This window comes from Onychostoma macrolepis, chromosome 25 (assembly GCF_012432095.1).
Source record: "Onychostoma macrolepis isolate SWU-2019 chromosome 25, ASM1243209v1, whole genome shotgun sequence".
Classification (NCBI taxonomy): domain Eukaryota; kingdom Metazoa; phylum Chordata; class Actinopteri; order Cypriniformes; family Cyprinidae; genus Onychostoma; species Onychostoma macrolepis.
The window spans coordinates 5,403,923-5,426,264 of NC_081179.1; the positions used below are offsets into that span (position 1 = coordinate 5,403,923).

The 22,342-nt window shown below is 40.1% G+C and overlaps 1 protein-coding gene across 1 annotated transcript in view; it reads left to right on the top strand.

Moving 5' to 3' along the window:
• nansb (N-acetylneuraminic acid synthase b) overlaps window positions 1-22,342 on the top strand; it is a 147,443-nt gene that overhangs the window by 32,309 nt on the left and 92,792 nt on the right. The window lies entirely within an intron of this gene.

A 22,342-nucleotide genomic window follows, 5' to 3' on the forward strand; every position in this document is an offset into this window, starting at 1 on the left:
TCATTATTAAAAGCAGAGCACGCTCATTGCGAACGTTTTATGAATGTTAAATATTATTTCCAAGCATTTATACTATCAGTAAAACAGCGTGCGAATAAGCATGTGATGTTATTTACCTCAGAAAAGACAACAATAAGGAATTGGAGCCTACATTAAAGAGATGGGTCTTTAAACTGCTGTGATGGGTCTTTAAACTGCATTTATCGCGGTTAACACAGTAAGCAAAGCATTGTTTCCTAGCAATGACAACCATACTAAAATCTAATGAGAAAAGAAAAGAAAACTGCTTTTTCGAGCAGCAGAAGGGAACAGCAGTTTTTAACTGTTTTGTTTTCTCATTAGATTTTAGCGCGGTTGTCATTGCTAGGAAACATTGCTTTGCTTACTGTGTTTACCATGGTAAATGCGTGCTCAGGTCACGTTTGTTCTCGTGTATCGCATGGCTTCCCAGTTTTGGTTTGCTAAATAGTAAGGTGTGGCCAAAACCAGGTAAAGTATTTATGCTGCATTCATGCCATGTCATAATTACCATAATTCCAAGAGGACAACACGTGACATTTTACTCATAGCTTTCCATGTCCTTGGACTCGGAGTTAGCTCCTAAATTAAACTGGAGGTGGTCAGGTGGTATAGCTTTCACTGGTCCAAGTCGTAACTCTCAGAACATTCCGAGTTTACAAGTTGTAATTGCGAGTTCTGGAGCATGTGAGGGCTTTGGCATTGATAGTGTTGCCATAGAAACACATAATTCAGCTATGAGTAGAATGACATGTGTTGTCATCTCGGAATTACAGTAATTACGACATGACATGAACACTGCTTTATTTAATTTGTTTGCAAGCACTTGCTAGAAGAAGCAGTCGAGCAGCAGAAGAGGACAGCAGTTTGTGTTTTGTTTTTTCTTTAATCATTAGATTTTAGTGTGGTTGTCGTTGCTAGGAAACATTGTTTTGCTTACTGTGTTTACCATGGTAAACGCATGCTCAATTTGTGTTTGTTCTCATGCATATCACGTGGCTTCCCAGTTTCGGTTCGTTAAGTAGTTAGGCATGGCCAGCTGAATTCAATTACAAGGAATCAGGCGAGTACATAATTGGTCAGTACACCGTGGCAACCCTCCTCGTGTGAAGACCGATGAATGTAAAGACCATCGCACCTTGCACGACTCCACCAAGTAAGGACACAGACAAGGCACCTGAGTATTGCTTTTCTCTCCTTTCTTTAGCCTACTTTTTGTACAGTGTAGGGAGTGAAATTATTTCCTTATGAAATTAATTCCTCATGAAGTCAAAACTCAGGAACTCACAGATGCCGTGCAATAAAGCCATAAAACTAATCTGGAGACGAGATCTCCAAAGAGAACAAACCACACCACCCTGACAAAACTTATCTTCTTTGATCATTTACGACCCCCTTCTTCACCCTGCCATCTCTGCATCTCCTTCTTCCTCCCCAAAAGAGTTCACTCAAAGTTAAACCACATATCATGTATGTCGTGAACCTGTTGGTTTTCCCCTTCATGTTTGGTATCATTTTAAATGTCTCTGTGTGATGGGTAAATTGGTCTCAATTTCACAGTAGTCATTTATATTATGTAGAATTGTGTTCTGCTGAGGAGGGAGGGGGTGTCCCCTTTAGGGGTCTGCGGGAAGTCCCCCTTTAGGGGTCTGCGGGAATGTTTATCCATCTTCGTCCAGGTGCGACCCTGGAGCACTAGAACCAAAAACACCAAAAGGTCTTTTATGTTTTTACAACTGTTCTGGAGATTTTTTGTCTTTCTTATTTGGGTATATAAGGGAAGTGACAAAACATTACTTTGGCATTTCTGTAGTCAGAAAACCCCATGCAGTGTGTGAGGGTCTCTGGAGCTCTGCTCCAGAACTCTCGCTGCTGTGTGTCTCTCTGCTGTCAGGTACGATTCAAAAATTTAATTGTGTTAAAAACATTGTCCCCATAGAGCACACTGTATAGTTGTTTGTGCTACTACATGTGCACATAGGCTAATTAAGCTTATTCTCTAAAACGTCTGAGTGCTTTGCTATACATTTTAGACCGTGTGTCTTGTGTTAATTTAGGATACCTGTTACATGTGTGACTGTTCAATTTGTTCGTCTCCTTTGTTCGTAGGTCACTTGGCTATTTCCCATATAGCCACAGTATGTACAGGAGCAGGGTTGCCACACGGTTACAATGTGATTCACAATTGCATTATCTTTTCTAAATTGGCTTCTAATTGTTTCATTATGTAATTGGCATGATACAACTTTACCTGACAAATAATAAATAGTTATATTTGATTTATTCTGATCTCTTCTGAAATCATTTTTTCTAGTAGATTAGAGTTGTAGTCTACTGTTTCCACAAATCTGTGTCCAGGACCGATCATACTTAAGTACCAATGAATGAAGCGGGGGCTGATTCTGTCTGTCACTGACTTAACAAGTTACAGTTTTCGTGATTTATAGAAAAAAATATACTTTTTATTATGTGCTAGCAGGGTGCAAACTATTTAAAGGTATTATAGTCACCCCTGTATCCTCGGAGTAAGATCAACTGGCGAGTTTGTGCCGTGCATTCACAGTTGGCCAGTGAATTGCTAAGCGACACTAGGTCGCTAATGAATGAATAATTGAAAGTATGGGATTTCCAGAATAACCACATATCTAAATTAACATACAATCGATATCTGTGATCAGTTTTTAATTAGAAGTACAGTCTAAATTTAATGATCACTTGAAATTGGAGTCAGATCAAGCACAGAGCTAGACTAAAATTGAAACTAAATCCAGAGGCGCAAGTAAAAGACCGAACATGCATTAAACCTTCGACCAGGCCGCTGGATTCCGTTGTTTGGACTAGCGGGTGGATCCTTACACAGCTTGTTCACATATTTTAGTCAATTGTACTCACTGTGTGCTTTCAAATCTCTACTATTAACTAGTAACACTCATAAATCACGCACTGTACGTCGGAGGCTGCATAATCCTAAAAATCTGTGAGCTGTCCCTATGCGTCTATGCGTTGTGTCTGACCTTGCTGTGAGAGAAAGCCTCATAGGGCTGCATCTGTTTGATTGGCGAGCCCATTGCCATCTCAACTGTCCTGATTGCTCTCACCAGCTCCGCCAAGTCGGCGAGCTCCAGTGATGCTGCATGGTCACTTCCTTTCGAACTCTTAAGCCGCGGTTACCAGAGGTGGGTAGAGTACCCAAAAACTGTACTCAAGTAAAAGTAAAAGTACTTGAAGAAATATTTACTCCAGTAAAAATAATAGTCTGGGTTTCTACTTCTACATTTTGTCAGTTTTTTGTCGTTCCTGTTTTTTTTCCCGCGGTGATGGAAGTCGCCGCTCACATCTTCGCCCTGGCCCGCAGAGATCTCCTGGTCCCTAGAGGCCTCCAGAGCGCCCACCCCCCTCCTTGTTGGATGTTGCAAGGCGCGCAACGCGCCTTCCGGGAGGGGGAGTAATGTCAGTCCTGTGTCTTGTGTTCCCCTTCCTCTTGTGCCCATATTTGGTCTTCCTGTTCCTGTCATTAATCGTTGATTAGTCCCCAGCCGTGTTTGATTGTTCCCCACCTGTTTCAGTTCTCCTCGTTTGATTTCCTTCTGTTTATAAGCCTTGTGTGTTCCCCTGTCTCCACGTCGGTTGTTATATGTCATTCCTGAGTTCCTGTGACCCCTATGTTTGTTCATCATTAAAGTCTGTGTGTTAAAAGTATTCCTCGTCTCCCTGGCTCCAGTTAGATCGTGACACACACACACACACACATCCAAAATACTTGTAATGTTTTTTTTTTTATGTAATTTATTTCAGTGATGCAAATCTGAATTTTTATCAGCCTGATTTATTATCAGTGCTGTTCTTTTTTTAGCTTTCTGTTCATAAAAGGATCATGAACAAAATGTCACAGGTTCCAAAAAATATTAAGCAGCAAAACTGTTCCCTGTTGAAAAAAAAAAAACAGCATATTCTGGTAAGGTATGTTTTGAAGCATGGGATGCTGGTTTGAGCTGATTTAAGCTGGTCCTTTGCTGGTTTTTGCTGGTCCTTAGCTGGTTTAAGCTGGTCATGTGCTGGTCCAAAGATGGTCCGACCAACTTAAGACCAGCACATGACCAGCTAAGGACCAGCATAAACCAGCATCCCAGCTTCAAAACATACCTAACCAGCATATGCTGGTTTTTTCAACCACGCTGGTAATAAATCAATATATTTGAATGATTTCTGAAGGATCATATGACTCTGAAAACTGGAGTAACCGCTGATAAAAATTCTGATTTGTATCACTAAATTAAATTATATTTTAAAGTATATTAATTATGTATTATAAATGTATATATGTATATAACCTCTGACATGGACAAGAGTGAAAACTCCTCACATGACCGCTACAGAACATCTGAACATAACGAAACAAATGCACACTGACGGATCTTCTTCCGTCTGTTTTGCAAAACGTAAACAAATGTAGCCTTTATTTCTGGTAAATATTGTGAAAATATCAATATTTAATGTGTATAGGAAAATGCATTCCTCCTAACGCGGGTTTGGTGGGTGTTCATTTCAAACTCTGTGACAGCTTATTTAATAAATAAATTATACATTGTATTTAATGTGTATGGTACATGTACAACAAACTGGTAATGTCATAGTGGTATCGTGTACTGTAATCGAATCTATTCCTGTGCAACCGACAGCACACGCGGTGTTCGTCTAATAAAGATCTTTATAGCTAGCAAACCATAGCCTTTGCAGATTTGCTTTCAACTGACTGTAGATCCAAAGCCACGTCTTCAACGCTCTTGATGTTACAACTCTGAGTGAGAACCACTTCAGACGACTCCGCGCGTGCGGCAGGGAACTGAATGAATCATTCAAACTGATTCGCGAACCAATTCACTGGTTTGCCAACTGGTTTGATCAAGCCTTCGAACAGAGTTGACTCAAAAGAGTGAATCATTCATGAACAGGCATCACTCATTGCCCAGAAAAAAAGTAGATGGCACATTTGGAATAAATTGAAGGATTTTGAACTTGTATTGCATTAAGATAACGTAACGAAGTAAAAGTACTGTTTTATCACTGAAAATGTACTTGAGTAAGAGTAAAAGTACCCATTTTTAAATATACTCCAAAAGTATTAGTTACCCAAAACATTTACTCAAGTAAATGTAACTCGTTACTACCCACCTCTGGCGGTCACACTAGACTTTGAGCATGCAAAATTCCCTCGGATACTGCAACGCTCGTGATATGACGTCATGATCTGCAGCATCTTTTTAAAAACTTAAATTCAACACATAGCCACTTTCCTGCAGTGCTGCAGTTTTAAATTTGTCATGCTGTGACGTATCGATCTGCTGTTGGTCACACGGTATCACATGATGCGAATTCGCAGGCCAGAGTTCACTGAGCTTGAACTTTGGAACGCAGTGAAATGCGAAAACCTTTCGCACGGGCTTGCTTTTCCGGTCTGACGCATTCGCGGAAGTCAATTGAATTAAAAGTGCAGTGTGACCGTGGCTTTATCCTCCAAGATTTTTATGCTCCAGGACCTTCATCCCGAGTGACACACCAGCCACAGACACATGGATGCCTGTCTCATGTCCAGAGTTTCCTATGGGAATGTCTGGAAACTCCTTTTGGACCTCCTGATTTAGGTAAAGGGAAATAGAAAGTGATTATTCCAAACTGTGGCCAGTTGCATAAACTTAGCCAGTTTATGTTAAGACTGTCTTAAGAACTAGTTGGACCAACTAGCAGTTGTCAAGGGGTAATCAGTCTTACTTTTCCAAAACAAATAAGACCAATTTACCTATGAATCTAAAAAGTTATGACCAGTCTTGAAGAAAAAAAAAAATAGATGACTAACTTTTTAAGACTAGGCTAAACAGTTCATGCAACCGGCCCCTGATTATTAAAGTTTTAAGAGGATGGATATGTGATCACTAGTGCATTGGCATGAAGCAAAGGGGCCGGAAAGGAGGGTTTGCTGTAATTTAAAGAGATGCGAGTGTTCCACCTTAACCGCCTCTGACTCCTACTCACACACTCACACGTAATACATTCTTTAAGAGCATGTTGTTGAACCAGATTAACAAACCGAGGCAATACACAATTACTTCAGTTGTTGAATTTTGAACACATAAGGCCATTTAGCAAATATTTAGCAGTAAACTAGTATGTAGCAGTACCCCACCTGCCAATATACAGGGAATTTTCCTCACAGACGACTTCCTAAAAAAAACATACCACAAAGAGTCCATTTTACTGATAGTGTTCTAAAAGATTTGCAATTCAGATCACTACAGATCCAAGTTTTCAAGAAGGAATTTATGGAAGGATATATATACACGTGAGTGCGTGCGTGCTTTTCACATCTAAAACACTTGTTGACATGTGACAGAAAAAGGCAGTGTTACGAGGCAGTTTTTCAGTGATTACTAAAGTATGTTTTACTACAAAATTCATGTTTAATTTAATGTTACTTGTAATTATTTGTGAAATTTACTAGCATTTTCTGAGTGAAAATTGTTTCTACAGCAGTTGTTTTCAGCAGGCCCGTAGCCAGCTGTGAGGACACCACATTTTCATGTTCAAAAATAAAATTTGTTCTCTGAATGATTAATTTGTTGTTTAAAACTCCTCATATGAATGTTTGCATGACGTACAATTCAATTTACATAGTTTGCAAGAATGTTTAGTGTCCGTGGTATGAAAATGATCGCTGAGAGATGCTGGCGCTGCGGAGTGAATGAGTCTTGAGAGAGTTGTGAGTGAGGTCGGGGCCAGATCCAGCTATTATAAGTGTTTTTGGACTTGTCTTTTCCACTTAATTTGACACTTTAGAAAGTTAATAAAGTAGAATGTCGCAGTTTAGGGTCAGCGATATCTTTTATTTCAATTTTTTTTTTTTTCTTAATTGCAAAAAAATTTGAAGTAATTTTGGATCATTTATATTTATTTTTTTGTTTTAATAGCAATATCTAGCAACACCGCATCGCTGGAACTTAAACTGACAGTAATCAAAAAAGCCCATGGAAAGGTTATTGCTGACTGGATATGACATTCGGTAAGGGAAATGCAAAAAATATCATGATATCTGTCAGAAACGCTGTCAAAAACAGCAGCATTTAACACTAGTACACAAATCTGTAGAAAGAGTAGGTTACAGAATGAAATGAAATATGCAAACACTAGCCACAAAGAAGTCATGCTATGTCATTCAGTATAGTAGTTACATTTTCACAAATCAATGTTATCAGTTATATAGCAATGGCTATTAATAAAAACTATAACAGTAATAAGTATTGTTGCATAATAATGAACAGCTGGTAAAATTATCCACCCCTAACTATTGTACTATCAAATTTTGATGCAATAAATAGGGTATGATTTAAAAATGAGCATCTCTCCAAAACAGAGAAAACATCTTCCATAAACATCTACATGTCTGTCTCTTTTACAGTGTTTATAGTGTATATGAGTTGTATTTGTAGGGGTTATTATAGCACAATTCTTTAACACCCCCCCCCCCCCCCACACACACACACACACCCAGGTCTTTTACCCGTCATATCATGTACGATTGTCAGTTAGAGGAATGTGTCTCTGCCTGTTGTTGAGTGATTGAGTGTGAAAAATCAGCACTCTTACTGTATACGAGTTGTATTTGTAGGGATTATTATAGCACAATTCTTTAACACCCCCCCTCCCCACACACCCACACCCACACACCCAGGTCTTTTACCCATCATATCATGTACGATTGTCAGTTAGAGGAATGTGACTCTGCCTGTTGTCGAGTGATTGAGTGTGACAAATCAGCACTCTTACTGTAATGTGACATTTCAAGTCAAGCCACCTTTATTTATACCAGTCAGGGGGCCTCTGGGCAGACAAAACCAGCATGGCGTGGTTTAATTCCAGGCTGCAACACAGGCCAGATTGTGCAAAGGACTTATCTGGATGCCGTGATCTTGTGCCAATGGTCATCTAGTATAGTTGTGCAAATCATCAAGGTTGTGGTCTTCGCAGGGGATCTGTCTCTGGGGTGCATCTAGTTGACATGGTCTCCACTGACATTCAGGGCAGTAGCGGTCGCCACTAGGTGCTGATCCACCATCTGATCTGGAGACTGACTGGATCCGGATGGCTACGGTGACCTCAGAATAAGAATGAAAGAGACTAATATTAGCGTAGATGTATGGCAAGCCGTTTTAACTTTTATTCATTCTCAGGATATGACTTCTTGATATCAACAATTAAATTTTCACTAGTTAAAATGTTAATTCTTGATATCAGGAATTAGATTTCCACTAGTAACAATGGTTATTTTTGATATCAGCAATTACATTTCCACTAGTAACAATGTTAATTCTTGATATCAACAATTAGATTTTCACTAGTTAAAATGCTAATTGTTGATATCAAGAATTAAATTGTTGATATCAAGAATTAAATTGTTGATATCTGTAATTGTATTTTCACTAGTTAAATGTCACCATAGGCTGCCATTCAAAAACAATTGTTGATATCAAGAATTAATTTCTTACTAGTAACAATTTAATTATTGATATCAGAAATACAATTCTTACTAGTAAAAATGTCTATTCTTGATATCAAGAATTAAATTGTTGATATCAGAAATTAAATTCTTGATATCAACAATTAAATTCTTGATATCAACAATTAAATTGATATCAAGAATAGACATTTTTACTAGTAAGAATTGTATTTCTGATATCAACAATTGTTTTTGAATGGCAGCCTATGGTGACATTTAAATAGTGAAAATACAATTACAGATATCAACAATTTAATTCTTGATATCAACAATTTAATTCTTGATATCAACAATTAGCATTTTAACTAGTGAAAATCTAATTGTTGATATCAAGAATTAACATTTTAACTAGTGAAAATTTAATTGTTGATATCAAGAAGTCATATCCTGAGAATGAATAAAAGTTAAAACGGCTTGCCATAGTAGATGTCATTCTTCTTACGATGTAGCGAGTACATGGGTGTTATGGGAAGTGTTCCTGTTTCTGGCTGACCTAATTAATGCAGCCTAACATTCCTTTAACGGATTTGAATTATAGAAATGCAATAGTGTGTTATGTGTGTGCCATGTTAAAGAGATGGGTCTTTAAACTGCTGTGATGGGTCTTTAAACTGTGTTTACCGTGGTCAACACAGTAAGCAAAGCAATGTTTCCTAGCAATGACAGCCATGCTAAAATCTAATGAGAAAATAAAAGAAAACTGCTTTTTCGAGCAGAAGAAGGGAACAGCAGTTTTTAACTTTTCTTTTCTCGCTAGATTTTAGCGTGGTTGTCATTGCTAGGAAACATTGTTTTGTTTACTGTGTTTACCATGGTAAATGCGTGCTCAGGTCACGCTTGTTCTCGTGTATCGCGTGGCTTCCCAGTTTTGGTTTGCTTAGTAAGGTGTGGCCAAAGCCAGGTAAAGTTCTTATGTTGCTGTAATGAATCCGGTCTGTGGCCTTCCGACCGATAGCCACCAGAGGTCGCCCTTCCATTGAATTGACTCTTGCACTACACTACAGTTGCACGTCACCCACAGACTACAATACCCATCATCCATTGCACTGACGACACACACACACACACAGCTGATTGCACCGATCACACAGCTTACTTAAGCCATGGACTTCCTTAGTCAGATCGCTGAGTATTGTCTGCATTTATCTCTCTCCTAGTGATATCAACCTTACGGAACCATTCCGTGTTTTCTGAAGTTAAGTCTAGCCTAACCATGTTTATAGTCTGTTTCATCTGTGTCCTGATCCTTGCCTGGTTTATCTTGTCTCGTCTGTCAGCCGCCTGCCCTGGATCTATTGTCTGTTTGGATTAACCCTTGTCTTGCCGTTTTGGACTCTGTTCGCGCCTTGCCTGGATTACTGCTCACGTTTTGGATTACCTCTCTTGTCTAGCCCTCTGGATACTGTTTGCTGTTGTTCGACCCTGCCTGTATTTTGATCAGGTTTTACAAATAAAGCTTGCACTTGGATCCGCACGTCTCACGTCTCAGTTGCGTTCATGCCATGTCATAATTACCATAATTCCGAGAGGACAACACGTGACATTTTACTCTAGCTTTCCATGTCCTTGGACTCGGAGTTAGCTCCTAAATGAAACTGGCGGTGGTCAGGTGGTATAGCTTTCATTGGTCCAAGTCGTAACTCTCAGAACATTCCGAGTTTACAAGTTGTAATTACGAGTTCTGGAGTTCTGGCTTTGGCATTGATAGTGTTGTCATCTCGGAATTACAGTAATTACAACATGGCATGAACGCAGCTTTATTTAATTTGTTTGCAAGCACTTGTTAGAAGAAGCAGTCGAGCAGCAGAAGAGAACAGCAGTTTGTAAGTGTTTTGTTTTTTCTTTAACCATTAGAGTTTAGTGTTGTTGTTGTTGCTATGAAACATTGTTTTGCTTACTGTGTTTACCATGGAAAACGCATGCTCAATTTGTGTTTGTTCTCATGCATATCGCATGGCTTCCCAGTGTCGGTTCGTTAAGTAGTTAGGTGTGGCCAGCTGAATTCAATTACGAGGAATCAGGCGAGTATATAATTAGTCAGTACACTGCAGCAGCCCTCCTCTTGTGAAGACCATCGCACCTTGCACGACTCCACCAAGCAAGGACACAGACAAGGCACTTGAGTATTGCTTTTCTCCCCTTTCTTAAGCCTACTTTTTGTACAGCTTGTTCACATCTGCATTTTATTCAATTGTACTCACTATGTGCTTTCAAATCTCTACTATTACTAGTAACACTCATAAATCACGCACTGTATGTCGGAGGCTGCATAATACTAATAATCTGCGAGCTGTCCCTATGTCCTCTACTACTTTACTCTCTATTTCAATTGGTCTCTGGAACAGCCAATCTGCTGTAAATATAGCAGAATTTATTTTAATCTATTGTTACTCATTCAAGTCTCAACCAACTGAGACTTGGATCAAACCTGAGGACACTGCCACTCCTGCAGCCCTCTTAAAAATTTCATTTTTTCCCACACACTACTCGCTTGATTGGGAGGGGTGTAGGTACTGGTCTGCTTATCTCAAATGAATGGAAATGAGGACAGAGGAATCAAAGGACTTGCACATTGGAATATTCTTGATCACTCAAGAGTCACTTTAAAGTGTCAACAGCTGCGCTCAAGGGATCTGTCCTTATGTTGTTTAAGTTTGTTATTTAAGACATTCATAACAAATATTAATAAAGCACGATGCCCTGTTGAAATGTATGACACGTATGGTTAATTTAAACTGCAAAGGTCAAATGTAAATTAAAATTATGACAGATGTGAAGGGCAAGGAGAATTTATATGTTCGTTTGTCTATTTTGCACTCTTGATATTTTAGAGTGTCACCCCTTCATTGCTGTGCACTGTTTTTCTGCATTGAGAATGATTCGTATTTTTGCGAATTTCCCATTCATTTCCAACAGCGGTAATTTTTTTTGACGAACAACACAAGTGTGACTATTTTATTTACGACCATTTTGCTTTTTCGAATTAAGTCCACGATTTTTTATGGTCACACAGCGGCTGCCATGAAAGTCACTAGTTTCGTACAATTCCGATGAAGTAGTGACTTTTAAAATTCCAAAACTTTTTTTTTCGGTCTAAAATGACCAAAAAACACCAGAGGGTTAAAATGGAAAAATACAGTTTTACAAATGCTAGAAACATGGTTTCAATGGAAAGTTGTCTACATGTAGCTGTCTACGTGAAATTATGTTCAACAGACTGACATGTGATGTTTTATTAACAAATTTCGGGAGGAGCACGCACAGATAATTAACACGGCCAATTCATCATCAGTAATTACGCCACCTATCCAATCAGCACGAGAGAACCCCTATAAATAATCAAAGCAGTGTTACCTTCATTATCTCTCGTCTTCCAGCACTGGCACATCCAATCGCAGTATCATGTCAGAGATCAAGCTATTTCCAAACAAAAATTCCTTTGACACCACGGATCCTCCTGCGTCTCCAGCCGCTGTCCAATGCACCAGCGCTCCGCAGGACATCATAATTGAGCCCACGGCTGCAACACGGGGCCGCTGGCCTTCACACGCCGCACCCGCTCATACCTCCAGGTACCGAGGCACGCCATCACCTTCGACTTCAAGGCGTCAGCCATCTTCTCCAGTATCCTCCTACACGTCAGCCGTTTCCTACGCCCCAGCTGCGGAAAATTGGACCGTGGCAGGACTACACCAGCTGCTCACCAGCTCTGGCGTCATCATCCCAAGTCGTTCAACCAAGCCGGACGTCCTCGCCCTCTACGCTTCCCTCCAATCCGGGGAGCCTTCAAGCTCTTCTCCTCCGTCTAAAGCAGTGAATAAAGCAAGCCAGGGACGCAGTGTTCCTTACTCACGGCCCGTACAAATCACCACTCCCTCGGAGAAGGCCTTCAGCAAGCCTGGGCCGCGACCCGGATACCACAGCCACCAGCCCCCACCCTCCACCTCTTGCCACCGGGCGTCAGCTCGTAACGCATTCCGGGCGAAGAGCCGGCCTACGCCTCTACAAGCCGCTGTGTCAGCGTGAACACACCTCCGCTAGCGGCGAAGAGACACCTACAGCCTCGGCCCTCCGCTCCCCGAGATTTCCCAAGTGCAAGCATGCCTCAGCTAGCGGCTCCACTGGCTACCTTTCCCCCTCCCTCTGCTCAAGGTTCATTCTCACTTTCTTCCGCCACACCCCTACCCATCCCTCCGAATGCGCTCACAATGGAACCAGTCCCCGTAGCCAACTCCATCAGATCACAGATCTTGTTAGGTACAGATATAGACCTCTTTTCCCTTTTGTCACCAATTTCACCTCCGTCTGCAGATCGCCAAATCGACTGCGGCGAATTTTTCGTCACTTTAAAAAACACAGCCAACAACCCATCACGTATCTTGTCATTCACAGAATTCACGATCGCTTTCAACCGTTACACAGGAGTCATCTGCACTGCGTTTCCCCACAGGAGACACGAGTTCTGCGACTATCTTGCGATAATCGCCGAACTCGCATTATCATACGGAGGCTCGCACTTTTATATGTACCACAAATTATTTGCAGCTAAGTGCGCCATCCGAGTGGCCCAATGGAATCAATGTCCTTACTGGGGAGCCCTGGACACTGAACTCCATAACAGAGTATTTTTAGGCTGCCGTAACATTGCATTTGTGGTCTGCTGATCAATTTCCCACTCCACCATCATATGCCCCTTCATCAACCCATCCATTCCCCCCTGCCCAGAACCATCCAAGCCCAAATCCACCAGCTATGTGCCACGCATTCCAAACGTCTCACCCAACCCACCCCCCACTCCCTCATTTCGCCACCGCCCATCTTCCTCCGACAGCCAGGTCTGCAACAGTTTCAATACTGGTAGATGCTCAAGACAACGCTGCCAGTTGATGCATGTTTGTAATTTTTGTGGCGGTGCTCACGCCCGCTTGATATGTCCAGTTCAAAAAGCTGAAAATAAAAATGCTAAAAAATATTTAATCGACTCTGAACTGTTCAGAACTGTTTCATCACCCTGACCCCCATTTCATTGATTATGTAATAACAGGTCTCTCACACGGTTTCCACCCCGGCGTCGGAAATCTCCCCACCCAAAGCCTCATCTGCCCCAATCTCCAGTCCCGAAACAGTCGATACCCTAATTAAAAAAGAAATAGACGCAAACTTCATGATCGGCCCCTTTTCCGTTCCTCCCTTTAACGTTTTCCGAGTTGGCCCCGTCGGCATAGCTACCAGAAATTTTTCTGGTAAAAAATGCCTCATAATCGATCTTTCATCACCACATAATTCCCTGTTCCCAGGCATTAACAGCCTCATTGCACTTGAAGAATTTTCTCTCCACTACCACGACATTGACCAAGCCATTACCCTGATCAAAATCGTGGGCCGCGGCGCTTGGCTGGCCAAAATCGACATCACTTCTGCCTTTAAAGTAATGCTCATTCATCCAGACTTCTGGCATTTACTCGGCATCCACTGGCAGAAAAAAGGCAACCTATAACCTTAAAGATTTTAAACCATTCCATCCACACCGCCCGCACGCTCGACGCCATGTTTATCCTGGCTTTCTCCGGTTTCCTCAGATGCTCTGTGCTCGCCATTACATCTAGCTTTAACCCAATCATTCACCCCACCATTTCTGATCTAGCGGTGCTGGATGATGAAACCATCTCTTACTTCATAAAACAAAGTAAGACAGACAAGTCAAAGAAAGGCCACTTCATTTACATTTTCAACCTCCAATCGCCCATACTACCATACCAAGCCCTCCTAGCCTTCCTCCAGCTCAGGAAATCACAGTCCAAACTCCCATCCGACCCCCTTTTTACAGACGACTCCAACCGCCTTTCAAGAGCTACATTCGATCGGACCGTTCCCATATCAAGGAAGCCCACCGAACCCTAATCGGTCAACCCCTTTAACGACCATATATCCCCGGTAACCCAAACTTCAGAACCCCCCCCATAGCCAACCCCTCTTAACATCACCCAATCCACCCACAACGGCCCATCTCCACTCCATCTATCCCAGCAACACCCTGCTCCCGTAGGAGCCTTCTTTCTATATTCCTCCACTGAATACAGTGACCACTCCCGCAGGAGCTCTATCTGTATTTCCCCACTGCCGGAGCAGTGTCTGCTCCCGCAGGAGCTCTCTGTATTTCCCCCCTGCTGCAGCCCTATCTGAATTTCCCTCTCATCTCTACTTTTCAGATGCTGCAGCAGTTCCTGCTTCCGGAGAAGCCATTTCATCTTTTCAGGTGCTGCCGCAGCTTCCTCAGAAGCCACTTTTTCTTTTCAGATGCTGCAGCAGTGCTCACTTCTGCAGAAGCCACATTCTCTTTCAGATGCCGCAGCAGTGTCCGCTCCCGCAGGAGCCAAACTCTCTTCTCGAAGGCCACAGCAGTGCCGTTACTCCAAGCGACGTCCAGCACCCCACCAACCTTAAGCTCTGCAAATTTTGAGGGGTTATCAACGCACCTCTCTGGCTGCTGTCCTGCACTTATTGCATCTTTGGTGGGAACGCTCTGGGTCCGGGCTAAATGCTGAGCTCGGACCCCTCTCCCCGGACAGGAGGAGTACCCTGAGCTCGGGAGTAATTACCGTAAGGGTGAAAGAACCTCAGATACTTTCATCTCCTGAGAAACAGACAGTACAAACATGCACGGGCATCTTCGAGACACCACACAGAGTGGAGGTGCAGGAAACTTCCATTTGTTTCTTCTTAAATCCCTTCACCCATCCTTCCTTTTACTCAGTCTGCTCAAAATGGTCAATAGTAGATTGTAACGTTCTACATGAATGCAAGTGATATTTACAGTCATGTTTGGTATCATTTGAATTGTCTCAGGGCGACTGGTACAATGGTCTCATTCTTATAAGAAGTAAACTAAAAGGTAATACAGATCCTAAGAGTTTAGAGATATTTTGCATACTGTAGAGGCGTCTTTCATGCAAATTACCTTCTGTCCCAAAAGGTGTTAACTCGGTCAATGCAAATTCCAATTGTTAGCTCTTGTCTCCATCTCGGAGGATGTTGGTCTTGGTCTGAGGTACTTGAGGAAATGTTGCAAAAGGATCAGGGCCTTCTGTAGCCGGAATGAGCCCATAGGATGAAGTGTTCGCACACTTCATACTATGTATTTTTCTCAAGTCAGGAATGCTTACTCTTAGATTCATTTTTGAGATTTTGATGTTTTGTATTGAATTGATACTTTTGAATTGGCTGTATAATTGGTATAATACACATTTACCTGACTGATAATAAATTATATTTGAATTTATTCTGACTTAAGTGAAGACATATGTTACCGCAAACATGCGTCCAGGGTTAGTACAGACTAGATCTCAGGTTAGATGGAGCACGGGGCACATCAGGTGAGTTTCTAGATTTCTGACTAACTGCATGACTTTAGTTAAATTGTTATGCACTTGCATTAATTATGGGGGGCTAGATAAAACACTATTGAGATACTAGCATGGTTCGGGCATATTTCATAGTACTAGCCATAACCTCTGGTTATTGTCTCAGTTTTAGACAATAAGTTGTTATATAGTTAGACTAGCTATAGGGGGCTATATAGAAACACTAGTGAAGTATCATAGTGCTAGCGTTAACCTTTGATTATTGTTTGAGCTTTAACTAAGTTGTTACATAGGTGACTGTAGGGGGCTAAACAGGACGACTATTTAAAAATGACAAGCATGACGCGGTCTATTAAATAGTTAGTCATAACCTCTGACTAATGATCAGACTGGAGGGTTTGTGATCGTGGGGTACATGTACTTCGGCCGGCATGATACACCCTGAGTGACATAGATTCCTAATGAACGAGTAATAAAGTAAAGAGTTAACTAGAATAATCAAATGTCAGAAAAATAATAATTAGGAACAGATGAACCAATTTGTATTTCAACCTAAATTCGAGGTCATAATAAAATGGAGTCAGATTAGGTAATAAAATGGAGTCAGATTAGGTAATAAAATGGAGTCAGATTAGATAATAAAATGGAGTCAGATTAGAATTTATCCTAAATTTAATAACTTTGCACACTGAAAAGACCGAACACGCAGGAAACCTTGATCTGCGATTGGATACAGTCCTTGGACCAAATTCGTGAACCTTACAGAGCCCTCTCCCTGGACAGCACACCAAATACGCATAATCTTTACTTGGTTTATTATAGGTAAGTGTGAACTCGTGAAACCTCATCTGTGGGCTCAAGGTAGTTCCCTACATGTGACTGAAGTGCAAATGTAACACAGCAGGGGCTACAGGTAGTTCCAAATAGGGATGAAACGATACCATTTTTTCAGATCCGATCTGATCAAATTCTGAGTACCGGCCAATTCCGATCCGATCCCAGCGCAGTTGTCTTTTTTGGGGTTTTTTTAAATTATTGTAGAATTTCTATACTTCTGTGTCACTCTTTTGTGTGTTAAACACAATCTATAAGACAACTTCATTTTAATGTTAAAACATAAAAATTATGTAAAACGTTTGGTCATGTTTTTTGTAATATAAATCCAATCGCTCAAACATCTTCAGGAGGTGGTCTGGGCTGCATTCCAGACGAAACTGGACATGTGTAAATGCATCTGGTTGTTGAAACCACATATGTAAATTTTACGCCTCCCAAAATGTAAAAAATAATAAAGTATCTCTTCAGCAAGCAGACGCGCAAACTGCCACGAATGAAACTCAAAGTAAGACGCAGACGCTGAACACAATCATCTTCATTAAAAGTAGTAAGACAAACTTATCTTTCCAGTGCTGATGTGGCGCGCTCTCCTGTTGCGGTCTTTGATCTTGAAATGAGCTGATAATTAATAAAATGCAGCGCTTAACTATAATGGTGTCTACTGGTATGTGATGGATTCTATTGGTTCTGTAACAGGGCGAACGAGACGTGAGGAGTGGGGATCCATGTGCAAGCTTTTATTAATAGACATGGTCAAAAACACAGCAGGGTCAAACAAATGGCAAACAGGTATATTGAGAGCAAGACAGATGAGTACTCAAGTAAATGGGCAAGGTCTTCGATTGGCGAACAATATCCAGAGGGCTTGACAAGAGTAGTCCAGGTAGGGGCAAACGGAGTCCAAATGGAAGGCAAAGGGTTAATCCAAGATGCAAGGCAGAAGATCAGGAACAAGGCAACACAAAAATACTAGACTTAAACTAAAACTAGAAACGGAAACTAGGAATGGCTTCGTAAAGCATGCTAACACTCAGTGGAAAAACACAGAACAATACAGGAGACTAAACACCAAAACAAACACGGAAAGACTTGGTAAGCAGCTAACACTAGGAGAGAGCTAAACGCTAGACAATACTCTGCAACTAGATCAAGATCTGAGGGTGTTTTATGTAGTGTGTAATAGCTCTTAGGTGAGTGTGTTATTGGTGACAGCTGTGTGATCAGTGCATTCAGCTGTGTATGTGCAATCAGTGCAATAGATGATGGGAAATGCAGTCCAGTGTGGTGTGAGAGACAATATGATGGAGAGGTGACCTCTTGTGGCAGTCGGACAAAAGACCACGAACCAGATTCGTGACAGGTGGGATGTTAAATCCTATTGGAAAAGTGCCCAAAACGCACTACAAAAGAATTTTTACTGGAAAAAGCTAATGGTTTATAATTTTTTTTTGTTTGTTTTTTTTTTGTTATCAACATTTTTTATTTTTCATACATAACATCCAAAAAAACAACAAATAAATAAAAAATACAAAATAATAATAAAAAAAAAACAAAAAACAAAAACAACAACAGACACATACTCAATATCTCAAAGTCCAGTCAAAGGGAGGGAGAGAGGCAAGGACAAGAAAAACATAAAAGTCACTCCTTTATACAGTCACGTATATCAAAGAGAAAGCACTGCCAAGCATCAATGGTAGAAGGCTTGGCCCCATTGATTCGTGCTGTTGTACATTCACAAGTCACTATTTGCAGGAGGCTACGGATCCAATATGTTTTTCCACACATGTGCGGTGTAAACCAGTTTTGTATTATTGTCTTCTTTGCAGCTGTAAAACCAGCAAACAACATTCTCTTTTGCATTGAAGTTATACAGAGATCAGAATCATCATTAAGAAGACACAAACTTGGATTAACAGACCAATCAATATGCAGTAAGGATGATAGAACCAGGTTTACATGTGTCCATAGACTGATGACGACAGGACATTCCCAAAACATATGCAGAAAAGTACCTGATGTAGTATTACATATATGGCAGTTGAGATTCGGTTGTAGTTTCATTTTAAATCTTTTGTAAGGAGTTATGTATGCTCTATGAATGACTTTGAAGTGAATAAGACGATGAGCCAGATTTTTAGATGTTAAACTGAGATTAGACCACACTCTCTCCCAGTCGACAGACAAATTAAGGTCAGATAATTCCCTATTCCAAATAGTTTTAATAGAAAGAGGTTTTGTAATGCAATCAATAATCTTATTATATATTAAAGAAACAGACGGCCGACCAACAGATGGTGCAATCCAATCTTGCATAGGATGAGAGGAGATGGGAGATGCCCAAGGAACTCCATATGCTTTGAGAGCAGAACGTAATTGAAGAAAGACAAAATATGCGGATGCTGGTAGACAAAATTTGGTTCTTAATGTCTGAAATGAACATAAGCCCTGGTTATCATATATATCACCGCATGTGTTTACACCCAAAGAGGACCAAGAGGGTTGGACAAATGGACGATTTCCGCATACAAAATTAAAATTGTGCCACAAAGGTGTACTGTTACAAAATTTGAAGGTTCCTCCTATCCGACGTTCCACCGTGTTCCAGATTTTAATAGAGTTGGCCACAACCGGACCAAATTTATAATTACCCCCTTTTTTTCCTGTGCCAGTAAATAACATATCTTGGTGTCTATTTGGTTTAACCTTGTCAGCTTCAATCACTCTCCAAGAAACTGTAGATTGAGGATCAACCCAATTATGAAGAGCCTTAAGCTGGAACGACCAATAATACAGTTCAAAATTTGGTACAGCCAGTCCTCCTGCGCTATTAGGATGTTGTAATGTGGTAAGCTTAATTCTGGGGCATTTATCATTCCAGATAAATTTAGAAATTATGGAGTTGATCTCCTTAAAGTAACCTGGAGGGGGAGAAAGTGGTGGCATAGAAAAAAAAAAAAAAATCGAGGTAACAAATTCATCTTAACAGTGGAGATTCTTCCTTGAAGAGATACTTTAAGATTCTTCCATCTTTGAATGTCATTTTTGACCTTAACTAAAATATTATTAAAATTGTCTCTGGCAATCTTATGAATGTTTTTATGTATGGTAATGCCCAAATAGATGAAAGATTCCTTAATAGGGATAAATGAGGGAATAGAAGAATTAACTTTAACATTGTTAATTGGCATTAAAGCAGATTTGCTCCGATTTATTTTATATCCTGATAAGCTACTAAAATTATCAAATTCCTTAATTATACTAGAGACTGAAACATCAAAGTGGTCTAAATATAGAATAATATCATCAGCGTATAATGAAATACTATGATTATGATCATGAATCTTAATCGATACTTCAGATTTCCTGATGGCTTGTGCTAAGGGTTCAAGAGATAGACAAAACAATAAGGGGGAAAGCGGACATCCCTGCCTTGTTCCCCGCTGCAAAGGGAATGGGGGGGGAAATAATATTACCAGTTATGACTGATGCTGCAGGTGAGTGGTATAATGTCGTAATCATAGAAATGAAGTGTTCACCGAAGCCGAAACATTGCAGAACTGCCCACATATAATTCCACTCTAGCCTGTCAAAGGCTTTTTCTGCATCAAGTGAAAAGACCGCACAAGGGGTCGGGTGGGAGTCTGCAAATGGTTTATAATGATATTTTAATGGAATCCATTGGAATTTCTGTGATGGTTTCTATTGGGCTTCTATTGATTTTTTTTTTTTAGCAGGGTTATCTTTTGATTTCGTTGACGTGAACTTCGTTAAATTTAAATATAGCGCGGGAATTGAAGATCGAATTTATATCTGTTTTGCGACTATTGGGCTGTTTACAACTGGCCACTTCATGCGTTTTTTTTCTGATCGGATAGCTATCCAATCGTGAAAAGACCAGGTGTAAATGCCCTCCGAAATGCTTTTGAGACACATTTAAATCCGATAGTTCAAACCACTTCAGGAGGTGGTCTGGGGGCGCGTTCCAGACGAAACTGGACAAGTGTAAATGCATCTGGTTGTTGAAACCACATATGCTAATTTTACTCCTCCCAAAATATTAAAATAATAAAGGTTTGAGAGTGTTTTATAGGCTATATGGCATGTTATAGTCAGATAACAGTGATAACCTATCTTTCCAGTGCTGATGCCGCACTATCTCCTGTTGCGTTCTCTGATATTGAAATTAACTGATAATGAATAAAATGAAGTGCATATCTATTGCTTTCATTGACGTGAACTCTGTTAAATTTGCATACAGCGCGGGAATTTAAGAACGGATTTATATCCGTTTTTCGAAGACACATTTATTTGGCCAAGCTGTAAATGGAAACGTTTTAACAAATCAGATAGATATCCGATCAGCGAAAACGCACATGAAATGACCAGGTGTAAACAGGCCCATTCATAATCTATGACAAAAATACTATTATAAACTAGGTTAGTGGATAATTTAGCAGCTAAAGTTATTCTAGAAAAATCATGAGTGCAAAAATTTATAAAATCTAAACATGTAGTCAAATAACATTATTTAGTAGGGAACAAATAAAAGTGATGTGAAGGACTAAATCTGGTAAAATGTTACTCATTGCTCTTTGTATTGTAAAATACATTAATGAAAACAAGTACATTTATTTATTTATAAATATAAATACAAAATTAAAAGACATTCCTTTTAAATGTATAGCACAGTAATGAAGGCAGCAACATATGATAGAGGAGTCCTATCTATCATATGTTGCTGCCTCCTCCATTACTGTGCTATACATTAGATTATTAATAGCCTTTATAGGACAGAACAAGAAACGCTATAAATAATCTTTCATTGCGCAAAAGCATTATAATACGAAAAGCTCCACTAGAGAGCGGCACAAAGCACCTATGCGCTTCCCGTGCGCAGAATAATGTGCTTGAAGCAGCACGGAGTCACAGCTCCGGATAAAAAAGTTCAAAGTACAAAGGAAAGAGATATTGATGTGTAACTAGGGATGCACCGATACTATTTTTTAAAGACCGAGTACGAGTACCGATATTTTTTACCTGGTACTTGTCGATACCGATACCTGTTTTTGGGGATGTGGCAGTTTTCCAAGTAATGACACAGTGAGACTAATCATTTTTGGACAGCTTCTCTGTAATTATGAACAAAAATTCTGCTTGTCACAAGGTTGTGAAAGTACAAACAATTTTCACAGTATCTAATAATTTCCATAACCAAACCAAGGGCATAATAAAATAATAATAATATTATAAAACATTCCTTTATCAACGTGTCACAAAATTGTCAAAAAGCTACAAACTAATTTCACTGAACAAATGTTTATAACATAACACTGTGTAGCAATGTTCACTGTTGTGTAACAATCAAAAGTGTACAGTGAAATATAACAGTGAACTGTCTAATCATTGTGAGCAACACAATAATTGTAAGTGTTCATAAGCCATTTGTTAAGGATGTTCCTCAGAGCATTTGTACAGCATGTTTTTACTTTTGCAATACTTTTGCTAGATGAAAAGTACAAAAGGCCGTCAATCAGTTCACATTATTTTTCAAAAGTAAGTGGCAGGTTTTTTTTAA